This window comes from Phasianus colchicus, chromosome 2 (assembly GCF_987193195.1).
Source record: "Phasianus colchicus chromosome 2, bPhaCol1.hap1.1, whole genome shotgun sequence".
Taxonomy (NCBI): Eukaryota; Metazoa; Chordata; class Aves; order Galliformes; family Phasianidae; genus Phasianus; species Phasianus colchicus.
In genome coordinates, this window is record NC_143437.1 from 13,947,265 (window position 1) to 13,960,309 (window position 13,045).

The 13,045-nt window shown below is 37.0% G+C and overlaps 1 protein-coding gene across 12 annotated transcripts in view; it reads right to left on the reverse strand.

The window, feature by feature from the left end:
- Positions 1-13,045, reverse strand: part of PLCB4 (phospholipase C beta 4) — a 201,971-nt gene that overhangs the window by 149,407 nt on the left and 39,519 nt on the right. Inside the window, exon 1 of one of the 12 annotated variants that reach the window (XM_090134831.1) lies at positions 1,573-1,735. The exons of the other annotated variants lie outside the window; for them this stretch is intronic. The gene's annotated coding sequence lies outside the window, so the exon portion shown is untranslated. Of the gene's footprint in view, positions 1-1,572; positions 1,736-13,045 lie in introns of those variants that run through there. 12 annotated transcript variants of the gene reach the window in all.

Sequence of the window (13,045 nt, forward strand, 5' to 3'; positions counted from 1 at the left end):
AAAATAGGACTTAAGTGAAGAGCTGTTCCTTGTTTTTTATAGGGGAAATTTTAGAAACTGTGAAATGTTTTGTATATGTAATAAAATAAGGCACTGTACCCGTTCATTCTGCTTACTAAGGCTTACTAATGTTTGTGAGGAATAAATTGTATTTTTTTTTGATGTATTAAAAAAATGTTCTTTACTTAATCGACACAACTGTTCATTTTGTTTAATAAAAAATGCATTTTAGCAACAAAGTTAAAAAAGATGAAACCATTGGCTTTCAAAAGAAAAGCAGCAACAGAATTTGAAATATAAACAATTAAAATTTAAACTAAAAAGCACAACTTTACATACACCATTTCTAAAAGTTTACCATACAACAAAAGCAAGGAGGATGGCTTCATCTGCAGGCATTGCCTGTTAATTGCTTGCAAAATACATACCTATTGTGGAATTGTGGAATAATGTGACTATCCAACTCAATCGTTAGAATGACTGCAACACCAATCAATAAGTTGACTGTCCTTAGAATTATTAGATGTCAAATGTTCTCTGAAAATCTTATTTAACCTCTTCTCACAATCTCACCAATTGTTTATGAGGAAATAGTCATTGCAGAGCTTTTGACAATCTGAGCATCTCAACTTCTAGCTGTTGGATCATACAAGAATTACCTTATGTTTCTAATGTTTCTGAGTCCCAGTCTAGTAAGTATTCTTGTGTGAGGAATCACTGAGTCTTTGGGATTCAGTAGCAGCTTTGGAGCAGCCCTTACGTCAATAATCTAAAAAACATTTCAGTATTTTCCCATTTCAAGAAAATCACATCCATTCATTTAAAAGAAAGAAAAAGAAAATTGATTAGGATCATTCAGAAGTCTGAAAGTACTGCTACTAATTTCAGGCAAGTTTAGGAAGATTTCTTGTTTTTTCTTTTTCTTTTTAAATTATCAAACTCTGTTTTGATAAGGTTTGGTACGTAAAACCCTTCTAAGTGGTACACTGGTAATATCAATGAGAGCTGTTCCTGAATTCCACATATGAAATGTCACAGAGACAGCACCTCTTGCTAGATACCTCACATAAGCAAAACTCTAGAATTGCTCTGCTCTTGCTACAACCTCATGCAAAAATGAAGTTGGCAGCTATACCCTGTGAAGCCAGTTGGTTTACCTCTGCCTCCAGCACTACACAAGTTTGAGACAGGAACCACATTCTCAGGTCAGGGCTGTGGGAATGCACAACAGTAGAGTGAGAAAAGCTGATATGAAGGTTGTAAGGTCCTTGGCTAGAAAAATGAAGGAGGTAGACAGCAAAGTGGGAAGGACATACTTTAAGATGGAGCAGAAGGGTTTCTTAGCAGGATGGGTAAAATAAAGAACATGAGGTTATGGAAGTACACCAGAAAGGTGAAAGAAAAAGTAGAGGAGATATACCTAATTTCTGAAGTTAAGATGATGTACACACAACCTGCAAAGCTGAAGCTACTGCAAGAGCAGCATTGTCTGGGAGCTCAGGAACTTACTCTGTACAGCCAAGATTCCCCAGACATAAACCAGTTCATAGCATATAAGAAGGGACCACTCACCTTTGAAAGAGAGGGAAGGACACAACGCACAAACTGAGCAAGGTTCAGTGACAATTCATCCAGCTTCCAGAATGAGCAAGGCTCAGTGTCAAGCCATTAAGAACATTAGAAATCCCAGAAGCCAGCAGGAGAGGTTCTCCATTGCCCGCCCCCACTAACTTCTGTTCTATAATAGGAAAACAGCTCTTTCCACTGTTTCTTGAAAGCAGGTTCTAACCTAAGAACAAAGGCAGATAATTCAATGGATCATGGGAACGTGCAAGTGAGCAGAGGAGTTCGGGGCAAAAGATCCAGACAGCAGAACTCCTCCTGTTGCCCGCTTTTCATACTGATTTGGTGTAAGAGATTCAGCCAATGAGGAAAGAAGAGAGAGAGGCAGAGACCAATATTGCAAAAAAAAAAAAAAAGAGTGAACACAACCCATTTACCTTATACTTCCATCAACGTGGGAAATCAATCGTCTGCCATATTCTCCCTACCTTCATTTTGCACAGGAGAGAAAATAATCTGAGTTACACCCTTGCTCAAGGGGTGTGACAGCAAGCTGTCACACCTTCCAGAGAAGTCCTTGTTCTCTCATTATTTCTCCATGTCTTCCCATTGCCATCACCCACACTCTCTGATGAAATCCTTCCACCCTGTACCTTTTCACTTCTCCACTCTCCAAAACAGCAATATTGACAACACTACCTTGAAATGGTAATAAATCAACCAATGCCAGCAGCCAGCACTAAAACTCACTTCCTTTTTTTGAAATGCTTCTATCTCACTAAATCTTCTCGATTTTGATCAAAATTATTATCAAGGCTAGTTTAAAGTTTTCAATCAAAATTGGGATTTTTTTCCATTGAAAAAGCATTCATTTCATTACACTTAATTTTGCCTGACTCCATTTTCTTCAATGATTTCTTCAGAGCTGTTTTTATCACACTGATGTTACCACTGTATTTTTTTTTCTGAAAAGAAAGCAAGCTATGAGTAGATGTAGTTCTACATGCTTCTGCGTGAGGACACTGCATCTTGTGTTTTTTTGGCAACACAAACTGTGCCTGCAGTCATACAAAAGCTTTCCTTGTGCCTTTTGCCACAGTTGTTTCCCAGTTGTTGATACTCTTATAAAACTGATGCGCATAAAATGTAATAAGTAACTCTAAAACAGAAAGTACTGACTTCACTATTTCTCTGATAATCTCCAAATAATCACTCAAGTCAAATGCTAAAGGAAATTTATTTTATTTCCAAATGAAATCAGAACATAAATGACTCATGTTTGCTTATCACACTTTATAGTATCCTGAAGACTGATAATATTTACATTTCTTAGATGCATTAAATGAAAAGGTGTCAGAAAACTCAGGTGTGTCATGTGTTTTATACTGAAAGTACAATGTAAATTATCACTGACTGCTTCAGAGATGATGATTGCAGAAATGCTTCTGAGATAAGCAGCAAGCTAGATATAGACTTTTTCAGTGAGTTTACTACACAATATTTTGTTACTCATTATCTTCCTCCTTTTCATAAGGCCCTTAGACAGAAAGCAGATTTTTTTCCACAGTCTTCAACTCAAAGAATTCAGAAAGAAACTCAATGAGGACAGCATTCATTCCAGATTGCCTTCCGGACAAAACATGACATCCCCATCACTCCCAGAGGAAACACACACCAGTGCTGAAATTCCTCCAGGAACATGTGCTCCCACTTCACTTGGAAAAGTATCACAAGCCAAAAAGCCTCAAACACTGTGTGATACCATGTGCCTAAACAGAGATATCAAAGCATTTGACATCATTCAACCTGAAACAGAAGAATTATTATTTTTTTTTACACCCATTTGTAGTAGCTCTATGTAGCAAATTTTCTTAAAATAACATCTTCACGTACAGCTCTTGAACAGACCCAGCTCCTGAAGTACTCCAGACTCTTCCCTGCATTTTTCTTCTGTCAAAGCTATATCACTATGAGTAAGACCCATTCCCACCAAAAATTCTCCATACTTGCCATGGAAAACATTGCACTGTAAACTTTTTCTTGATATCTACAAGCAAAGTAATAGCAGAAAATATTGTCTTATGAAATGTGCACACTCATACCGCAAGTTAGCCTGTACAGTACTAATGGTACAGATTTTTATCATACAGTTTTGGAATCTTACAACAAAAACAGATGGTGAAATACCCTGTTTTTCCCTAAGTATCATATCCAGCAAGGGCCAAACTAAATGAAAAAGTTGCCTTCCAGAGCAAGCATCAGAAAATTTCAAAGCTCTAAAAACACAAAATGGATTTGAACATCACCCTAGAAAGAGGAGTCATGAGTTTGAACACCTGATCCGACAATGTTTGGCTACTGAACTTTGAACAACATACTTTACCTTTGTGTTTTATCATCTTTACAACAGGGAATACTGTCATCTCCTGGGACTGTTTTGAGATTTTAATAACTACTTGCACTGTACTTCTAGAGCTAGGAAGCACCATTTTAAGAATTAGAGTCATCCAAAATGTAGATCTGTATAACTTAGAGCCCTCAGGCATCAATCCTAATAAATAAAGTCCGAACGTTACGTATATGAATCCTGTTATGCTAATGCATACAAACATACAAAATATCATGCACCTTGCTTAAATTAAACTTCAGGCTCTCTAACAAGAAAAGCTGTTTGATATTTCTAATGAAGTTTAGCTTAACAGTTGCAGTATACCAGAAACGTTTCTGTATTAAACACTGGATATAACTGTAAGGGCCTCCAATAATCCTTGCCCCAAAAACCTGAGATGGTAAAGAACTATAAATACAAGATGACGACTTGAAACTCTTAGTCTCTAGGAAAAAGGGGTAATAGCTCTAACATAATAGGGAAGTCAGTTCTGCGTGTGAGACATAGGTGCTAACAAGCTTTTTCTTTTGTGGCTATTACCTTCTTTCCCCCTCTCCAACCAAGGGCTTATAGTAACACATGAGAAACAGCTGCTCACAGAGGACCTCTAATAAACTTTTGAGACTACATTCTCACACTAAAATGTTAGAGCACTAACCAACTCAGATTCAACAAAACAAAGGCTTTATTATGAGCTAATGTCCTCATGTTATCTGAGAAACTCATCTAGGTATTTCCTTTCGGCTTATGCCAGAATGGATGATCAGAGTATCGAGGCAATCCCTACTGCATGAGACTTTGCTCCCCTTGGAGGTGGGGCTGTATTAGAAAAATCTCTCCACCATTCAATTCAGACATGAAGGCTCCACCACACCTCTGCAGGGCACACAGCTTTCCTTCCTCATTTCTCTCAACATATCTTGTATTGTTCCCTCACAAAATGTGGTCCCAGTAAAAAATGAATCCCTCACACTGTTCATGTACTGTTTTTCTTACTTACACAGATGAGTATGATATAGAATGGATTAGGAAATCAATATCAACTCCAACCACATCACAGCTAAACCTGAGTTCACCATGTTCTATTTAATAAGTGTAACTTAAATATTTAAGTTCTGCTTGTCTCTCAAGTTTAAAAGGAAACCAAATGAGCATGCTAGACAAAAACAACAACAAAAAAAGGCAACTTAAAAAAAGATCCGCAGATCTTTTTGCTCATCTTTCAAGAGACAGTGAACTTCTTTCCAGTTCAGCTTTTTGTCATGAGCACAGCCTGCTTTCAACAGGAAAACACAGCTAGAGTGATAGTTATTGACAGCAATTCATTTATTTCCTCGTGCATTTATAGTTGTATCTGTTAGGAGTCTATAACTAAATACTGCACCCTATCAACATGCATAACTTATTTTCCAATTCACATTTCAGTTACAAAAGAATGAAAGACTAGTTAATTTAATTGCTTTAAGAGATCAGTGAGAATCAACAATAAGCATTGTTACTGGTTTCACTCTGTTCTTATAGGAATATAATTGGTATATGTTGAGACAAAGGTTTTTGATGAAAGGCAAGATGAACTGCTTATTAGAAGAATGAGGGAAGATCCTGTCTATGCCAAAGGCTATGGATGTAGGCAAGGAAATAATATATACGCATGTACCATACTCTCATCATAATAGGAAGGCGGGACAAACAACAGCAAATAATCTGTAACTTAAATTTATTTCCATCATATATAACATAGTGATGAAAATCCAAGACTGCAGTCACGCCATGAGACAAGGAGGCCTGTACAAAGTAAATGCTAGGATGACCAGAAAGCGATGTTTATTAGCTGATGGAAAGGCTGAATCCAAGCGGGGATGTTATTGAGGTCCTGAGAAGCATAGGTGGCTAGACAACTAGGTAGCTAGGTGTAGACAGCAGTGGGATTAAGGGATTACATTCTAGTTGGAGGCTGTTGACAAGTACCATGGGATCCTGGGATCTGCCCTATTTAACGCCTTTGTCAATGACATAAAGACGATCACAGATAGCACTCTTGAGAAGTTCACAGATGACACCAAACTTGGAGAACCAGTTTGACAGAAGGATGAGGTGAAAAGAACCTCCCACAGTTCACCAAGGTCAAATGCCAAATCACATACATGGGAAGATCTGTAATTGCAGAAAACACAGGAGGACTGGCCAGCTGGGGAGCTGCTCCACAGAAAAAATCTGGGGGTCTTTGCAGCAGGCAGCAAGCAGAGCACAATGAATCAGTGTGTCCTGTCCCAGCAAGAGAATCAATCAATGGCAGTAAATGCTGTACTAACAGGAGCACAGCTAAGAGAGCAAGGGAGATGATTGTCCCATTTTGGTTAGCACTTGTTAGACCACAGTTCTGGAGACCTCTAATACAAGAAAAACTTCAACAAACTAGAGTAAGTTCAGCAGAGATGTTCTAGCATGAGATGATCAGGGATAGAAGCACTGGCCCTGGAGAGAGAAGCTGTAGGACAGCTTGTTTGTCCTGGAGAAAGGATGGATTTGGGGAAAAGCTGCTATGTTAGTACCTATGATGGTGATAGAGGATATGGACCAGGATCTTCATAATGCTGCAAAGTGAGAGCAGGTGAGACAATACATCTGAACTGTAGTAATACAGCCTTATTCCTGTTGTGAGTTCTACTACACAATCCTAAATAGGAAGGATGAAGTAGAAAAGGCCACAGGAGGGTGAAGAAGACAGGACAGAAATGAAGGGGCTGTGTAGACTGAATAACAGAGTGAAGCAGAACTGAGACTCCCAGTTCCTGCAACTGCCTGAGGCAGAAGGGCTTCTGTGGACTCATGGCAATACACTCACAGCTGCCTGGACACTGGCACGATGGAGTGAAAAGAAAGCTCCTTTCAGCAACAGAGAAGTGTGCAAGGGATGTGTGTGTTGTTTAACGTTTATGTGAGCTTTACATAATAGAAGAAATGGTATTCATATTTGAGGCTTCAAAAAATTTCATATGCGAAGGTCAATAAGCAACGCATGACTACAAACTACTGAAAAGCCAAAGTGACTATTGTGCTACTGCTGGAAGTCACTAGCTGTTCTACAACTTTTAGAACCATTTTCTCATCGACAGTAAGTAAATGCAATCTTTTTCATCAAAAAAGTGTGATCAAATTTATCCATTATAGTGAAAATAGCAGAGAAATCTTTTTTTCCTTTATTCTTACAATATTTATGCAGACCATAGACAATAAATAGTTTCAGATGGAATTCTGATGGACATTGTCATTAGGAAATGCTTTCAGTAAAGGTTTTCTCTGCTCTTCTTGGGGAAGAAAAAGACAGCTTTTTTCAGCTATTCTAAAATTAAAACAAATGCCTAACATTTTCCTTTTATACAAATACAAATTATACACATCACAAAGTGTTAATTTACATGATAATATGAAATGAACGTTAAACAAAATTCAGTAACAGATTACATACTGCAATTGTAAGTCAAGTAATTTTTAGCACACATTCATGTGCAAATTTGAAAAGCAACTACTTGAACTAGAACAATAACAAACAAGAAAAAATGAATATATGTAAACCTCGGACAAGAGCACTTGTGGTAACTGCAAAAGGGAAGGTCTACAAATCAACTTAACTGCAGAGTTAGCTTACAGAGAACACAAGGCTGAAGCATGGCTTTCTCTCATCTAACTCAATAGCTGCGTGCCACAGACAAGCTATCTGTCCAGCACTCTCTAATGATTGCAAAATGCCAGACACCTCCGGAGGACAAGTCACACACTATCTTAGGATATTTGTCTAATCCAGGACAGATGAATCACTCCCCTAAGTGTCATATTCTCTTCTGCAACCTTAGAAACTGCCAAGCCAATAGCTAAGACGCCTTGCTTTAGGCAGTCAAAGCTAGGTGAAATCCTACCCATAAAGCTAAACAGCTTATAAAATACTACTACATCTACATGTCTCTGTGTATGTAAAAACCATTGTGGTTTTTTTTCTTGCTATGCTGTAACAATTTTTTCTTTCTGCTTAACTCATTCTTTGTCTAAACTATATAATATACATTCTCTTGCAACCATCTTCTCTTTATTTTCACTCTGACTGCTCCAGTTTCTGTACCACTGTTGCGTTTTTATTTTTGTTTTTTGTTGTTTGTTTTTTAATTGCGGACATCAGTTTACACTGCACTTCCTTAACTGAAAGTAAAAGCATCTGGAAACATCCCCTGCATCCTAAGTTTACTGAATGCTAGAAAGTCACTTCCCACCTTTCTCTACAATAGTGTTGCAGAGGTTTTTTTTTCTTTTCATTTTTAATGTGCATTTACTAGTTTTTTTGATTAAAAACTGCACTTAATTTTCATATAAGTAATGAACAACGAGGTCAATAGCAATGTTATCTTTCACCAGAAGGCCAACAAGCTACAGAATATAACCAGGGTAGCAATGGGTACTTCAGAATGCTCAGTATCAGTCTGGCTTTTCTCCAAAGGCTCATTATTTGAAAATGTGGATGGAGAGATACAAAGGCTCATAGAGTGCATGAACACGGCTTTTATGCACTTACAACTGTACACCATTGGCATCGTGAGTTATTCCTCAATTTTACCAAAGGTAGCCGAGATGAGAAGAATTCCTTGCCCAATAAAACAAGTCCAATGAAAACAAGAAAAGCCAACAGAGTAAGGCCTTACAATTATTTCAAAATCACCACCTAAGTTAACTACAGAAATTAGCTCGTGTGGAAACCTTCATGATTATAACTGACCAGAACACTGGCAGCTGTTATTATTCAATGAATACCGGGAAAAAAAGTAATTATATGAAAGCATAGAGTTAGAAAAAATATCTTCCCTGACAGGTGTGAAATAAGGAAGGAACAGATGCATGCCTGATGAAAATTTTATTAATTTATTTACTGAAATTACTGCCATAAGAAGATCTGGCCTAACATTTTTATCTTTAAGGAGAAAAAAATAAAGATTAAATAATATGATCTTAATTATCTAAGTGTCTTCCTAAAAACAACTGCAATTATGCATAACAGCAAGTTATAGGATTTCATCCTAAAATTTCTGTTAAGTAGTTGAAGTGCAAGAAGTGACCTTGTTCAGAATGACAGCAGCCTGCTGTGAACATCCACAGACTTGAAACTCTATTAGAAGGAAATAAGAGAACAGTGCAGCATTCTCAGTCTACCACCTAGCCGGTCACCCTACTTCGGATCTCCCTGCTGTTACACATGCCCCAAACAGTTGGAGTAACCTTCTTTTCCATGGAATTCAGACTTTCGAGGAAAGTATTTCAAAAACACCTACTTCTGGTTCTGTGGCACAATTGCTGTACTGACACCAAACAGCTTGATTAACCAAAAGCAAATTTGCCCACAGCTTGCACAGAGCTTCTTCCTCATAGGCAGGTGAGGAATACATTCAGTATATATAGGGGAGTAAGCAGAATCCAAAGGCAAAGGCCAACCTTCAGAAGCGTGGTAGTTGTCTGCTACACAAAAAAGCACCTTTTCTATAAAACAAACAACTAAATTCACATTAGAAGAAAGAGTTTTTGTGGGTTTTTTTTCCCCCTCTTTATTTTTGAAAAGGTAGCAGAAACTGCTGATTTAAATCAATCTTAAATCAGCAAGCAGACTCTCAATTTGCAAGAGAGATTTTAACTTGTATTTTGGACTTAATTGACTTTACAGAATAAAAAGTACTGTTCAAAGTAAAGGAACAGAACAAGTTGGTTTTGTTTACTATGTCCTCTGAAACTTCAGATATTGATGTCTTCTCACTTTTATTCATAGAAGAACAAGATACTCCTTTCCATTTCTCAATCAGTTTCTCAGTGGCTGAGCTAATCACTGAAACGGAATGGTTGAATGACCTGAGCTGCAGAAAAGACTTGCTATGCCTCCATGAAAAAGTCTATAGTCAGAAATTGCATGAGCTTCTCAACAAAGATTGTACCAGTTATTCAGTGGATTATTGCCACTATGAAGAGAGCTGACTGCATTTAAAGTTTCACTTACAAACATTATCTCCTAGAGATACAAAATGTGCAACCATTATATTAACCATTACATTTCCAATTTGATAAAGTAGGCTTATCTTTTAAAATGTGAAGCTGAATTCAAATAGTAACAAATCATCCCTTAGGTTAAAAATAAATAAAATAAAACACAAAGAAAATCCTTTCACTGCAGGAAGAGAAAAAAAGGTGGAAAAAAAAACAATATTATCACATACTGCCTTTTATAATATTAAAAACAAACACCAACCCCTCCCCCCCCAAAAAAAAAACACCAAACAAACAAAAACCCCACACCACTGCATGCCTAGGAATAAAGGCAGAGGAAGGTATACTGGCTTCAGATGCTCACGTCACACAGCTCAGAGGAGCATCACTGAGAGCATTCCAAACAAATAGCCAGAAAAGTCAAGTCTATGGTAAAGGGCAAAGAAAGATAGGAACCAAACCATACCTATGGAGAGTAAATCAGAAAACAAAAGCCATCTTCAAAACATACCCTGCAGTAGTCTTTTGATGAAGATCCTCAAATATTGGTCTTTGAAAAGCTATTCTCTCTCTTAGTTCAGACTAAACAGACAACAACCGCTACATATTACACCTGCTCCTAAATGCTCTTCATTGACTAACATTAAACTTCTCTACTTTCATAAGAACAGGTTCCTTCTCAAAGCTCGTGGAAGCTACAAAAATGAGACATGATAGTTTTCCACACATTGAAGTTATTACAATTCTGTTTCATTAAAGCAAATTCATGACAGCAGTTGTTCACACTGCCATTAATGAAACAGGTCCCACAAATAAAGTTGCATGACACACAAACCAAATTCTCTCTGAAATGATCAAAGAAAACACATTTAAAGACCTATTCTAAAACCTCTGAATAAAATACTCTCAGTTTTTGCTGCTAGTGAAATTTGTTAGCATATATTTATTCCATTAAAAATATTACCAAAAATATGTCTCAGGAAAGACAACCCTGCTCCAATAAGAGAGGAAAACAAAGCAGTCATCAACTTGAGTTGAAGTAATTCCACTAAGAAGAAAGATTTACTGAGAAAGGGGTTTTTTGGTACTCTTTCCCAATAGCTTACAAGCAAATTAAGTGTGAAAATATGCCCGAGCAAACATGAACAATACTCTAATTAATATTAGACAATTTTGCTAACTGCAATATCACACTGCCACAATAAACATAAATTTCTTTAAAGACAGCCTGGACAATTGTTCCAGCTATAAAGCATACATTTTTGATTCTTGTCATTATAGGATTCATCCCAATCAGTTTTGAGAACTATGCCTCCAGAAATGTCTAGCAGACTTCCATTACCATACAAGTTTGAAATAAGCACCATGCTTCTACTTTGTTTTGGTAGTCTTCAATCACAGTTAGCACAAAAAGTATTTGTGCTGCAATTGATGCAAAAGAATCAGAGTTGAGAAAAAACGAAAGTATACAGCTGCATACACCCATCATACACTTTAAAAGCTGCTGTCTTTTAAAATCCTAATTTGACAGCAGAAGTGTTTAATGTGTACGCTACTACTCTTAAGGAATCAAGAAGATCAACACTTATCAGCATGCTAACAAGAAAGGCAGAGTTCTTTTAAATGCAAAAGAAATGTATTAACTCCATCCAAAAGAAAATAAGACTCAGAAGAAGGAAATTCTGCACAGAAGTTAAAATACATTTAAAAGAAAACAAACAAATACTGTTAAATTTAATCTGGTTTGCCATACATATGTATGGAGACTGAAAAATGAAAATATATGTTTACAAGTATGTTTACAGATTTTTCTCTTCATAAAGTTGCCGACACTTTAATTCCTTGAGCACGTACTTGAGTTACGTAGTACAAAGCAATACTCCAATAATGCAGAACAGCTACTATTCATACTTCCAAGACATTTTTTCCATGATTTGCCTTTGCTAAGTTCCCAAACCAAAATAGAAGATCAGTCTTTAGCAACACTGGCATGTCTTCTCCCTTTCTAAAGCTTAAGCTCTGCGGAGGAAAAAGAAGAAACAAACTAAAACCACACACCACCTAACCTTTAGTTTTACAAAAAAACAAAAACAAAGAATGTTGCAGGTCACCAAGAAAAAAATCCTTGAAAGTCTGAGCTGTATTTCTCTTGAACAGTGAAAAAAAATCAAAACAAGCTATTCCTTACAGCCAGCTTCATGGAGTACAGGAGTAAATTGTCACGTAGTAGCTAAGACATCAAAACATCTTCCTGTACTAGAACGTGCCCTTCCTTTCCATACTTGCTTTTTTTTCTTTACATAGCTTTAAACCATGCTTATAAAAACAGAAAAATGAGAGAAGCAGTAAGGGTACACACATTTCTATTTGTTTAAAGCTAACAGTGGTAACAGCAGCTATTTAAATACCACTTCTTCATTGCACATTAGCAGTTAATCTCTTCCCAAGACTTATTACTGGGGAAATAGTAACCCTGTTTTGTGGGCCTATCCCTAAAACAATCAGTTACTACTGTTCCCTGACCAAAGCAAAACAGTCTACGCCTGTCTCCCTATGAAGGAACCCTCTCATCTAACTGCAATGCAGTTTCGGTTGAGACACTAAAGAAGTGTAATGTATCTTAGCCATGTAAAAAATCACAGCGTTACTGACCTCTTTGTGCCAAGTAAAAAGTAAGAAGTATGTATGTTATAAACAAAGCCAAGAGACTTCATCTTACTGTGTTCTCCTAGTTTTACCCAACTATTTCTTTCATTTTACAATTTCATTTACCTATTTTCTAAAGCATGCTTCTCTCTCCTGGGACTAAGTAACCTTTTAAATTGATCTCTACCACAAGTGAAACAGGAGCATGCCTTATTGACTACTGAAGAGAAGAGGAACTGTAAATCACGGAGCACCCTCTAATGCACAAAGTAAACAAACTGAGGAAAGAAGGAAAAAATCCACTATTTATTTTCTAGTTGCCTTCTGATAAATATAAATGATACCGTTGAAATCTATAGCAGGACAGAGAGGAGACCTTATAACCCTATACAACTACTGGAAAGGGGGTCAGCCTCCTCACCCACATAACTA